Source organism: Cynara cardunculus (genome assembly GCF_001531365.2).
Source record: "Cynara cardunculus var. scolymus isolate 2C chromosome LG 4, CcrdV1, whole genome shotgun sequence".
NCBI classification, from domain to species: domain Eukaryota; kingdom Viridiplantae; phylum Streptophyta; class Magnoliopsida; order Asterales; family Asteraceae; genus Cynara; species Cynara cardunculus.
Genome location: NC_037531.1, coordinates 4327703 through 4330235, shown reverse-complemented (window position 1 = coordinate 4330235; position 2533 = coordinate 4327703).

Here is a 2533-nt window from a genome sequence, read left to right as displayed (position 1 = left end):
TATTTTACTAATAGAATAAATATTAAAAGAATAAAGATTACATCCGGATACAACAATAATTAAAAGAATAAGAAATTATTTTTACATATTAAAAATGTAAAATCAAATATGGTTAGAAATGTCATACAAATAATATATCACATTATGGATACGAAGTCACATGTCTTTGTACATACCTTGTCAATTGAAAGAGAAAAACCACACCGTGAAAGCAAGGTATTGATGATGATACACCTTTTGTCACTTGTAAAATACACATTAATATAAGAGAAAGAACCGAGAAGAAATACATAGATTGAGGAGTGAATAACACAATCCTAACCTTTTTTGCGGCCAGCAGCGAGCGGATCGTTTAAATTCTCAAAACCCAACCCGTCTCTAGATCATTAAACACCTGCAAATGATATTGTTTCTTTTCTTAAATTCACTTYGTATCTTCTGAAGGGAATTTTGTTTTGTTTGTTCCATGTGTGTGTTTGTGTAATTTGCATACCCAAAAGCTACGGTTGTAGGGTTATAATTAAAGGAAGATATCTTATGATTTAGAATTTCCTCAAGTCGTGAGGGGGGGAGTATGAAGATATGCTTCGGCTGCCAATCAGAATAAACTTTCTATGATCCCTAAACATCAAGTAGAAATTGAAATCTAAACTCTTCACCTTTTTTTTGTTTCAAGAAAATTAAAGATATACCTTGTTTAACATGCCCACAGAAACCATAGGGAGCTAGCTATAGCAATGTGTTGGTGTGGTCATCATAGATAGAACAATGTGTTGGTGTGGTATAAGATGTTTTGTAGATGTGCATTGAGTTATAGTTCTTATTGTTCATTGCAAGTTTAACATGTTCTATGTGTATGTATAAGATGGATGGAAACAACTGTTTCTGTTTCTATGTGTATGTATAAGATGAAATGGCAGCAACATATGGTTATGTGAACGGGGACAGTGCAGGTTCAAGTTTAAAGCAAGTTAAAATAAAAGAAAGGGTGATTAAAGTACAATACACAACACACACACACAACAATATGCAGCTATTTAACAGTCCATTTAAGTAGTCATTATCCTCAAGATGTGTTTATACATGATGAAGAAACAATTGCTGTTGAAACTGTAAGCACACAAACACAACCAGCTGCTGTTGAAACTGTAAGAGCACAAACACAACCAGCTGCTGTTGAAACTGTAAGCACACAAAACTGAAAAGTTTTCAGGAGCATTTACATGAATTAAATGGGTTTTGTTCATTCTACTTTGATCCTTTTATGTTCAATGTTCAAAAAAATAAATGCACAACTAACCAAATCATCTACTTGGCTGATACAAAGACAATAGATTTACACGATCAATGTATTTAAGTAAACATGGTAAATTTGGAAATTGGCGGTTCACCCAACTTTGAAATTGATCAAGCTTTGCAAAGGATAAGGGAGTAGTTGAGTTTGTATATGTTCACTACTATGCTGCTAGTTTTGTCATTTATCAATGCATCCTCTTCATCTGCATTGTATGTCAAATCAATGTAGATAAAGTTGAACACAAATTAATCGTGGCAAGAATTTATGTAGGTGAGTATGAGACATCACATCAGTACCAGCAACAATCAGAGGGTGAATTTTCTATTACAAGTCAACAAACTTCAATTTGGGACGATATACTAATATATAATGGGAATGCAGTAGGTGATGGTTCACAAAAGAATTTTGTCTACCCTTCAGACAGAAATGTAAGCTTATATCGATCTTCTTCTTTGAGGAGTATTTATCTTGATTCCACTTCAGTTGTTTACTGTAACATTCACCAGTACATTATATGTGTTCTATACGGTTCTACATCTTCAGACATGGCTCATCGTTGACGGAAGCCGAATCTGAGTTACAGACATGAATGTATATAGAAGCATGCTTAGAACCCAAACTTTTCGCTATTGTGTAATGGATTAAATAATACTTATGATACCATCATTTGTCACCTTTCTCTTATTTGTTCAAGTTCCATTATTTTAGTGCATTTTTAATTTGTTTCATGCACAAAGGGAGTACTGCTTCTTCAACCAAGAAGAGATCCAGTGGAAGAGTAAGAAAAGTACAATTATGGATATACAAGTGCAAATAATGAATGTAAGTCAAGCATTTTATCCAACCTGTTGTTTGCAAGACCTTGAATGAGCACGGTCCATGACAATTAATTTTTCCTAGGCATCTATTCAAAGACTTCGATTAAATTCTCTATGGAGCCACAAATTTGCATAAAAAACTAATAAAGCAGTTCCAAGTGTTACTTAAAGTGTCAATTTCTTCTTCCTTATATAGAAATGCACCCATTTACCAGTTGCTGGAAACCATCACAGCAGCCAGCAGCTGATAGGGAGGTTTCGAATAGAACCTCGTACTTTTCTGAACACATAGCACCTAACAGGAAACCATCTTCTGAACACACAGCCATATTTCTAAATAAAAGGACCAACTTAAGTGACATTTGAGAAGCTGAAATCTTTGTGCTTGAAAATCTCAATGATAAAGTTGTGTTGCTTT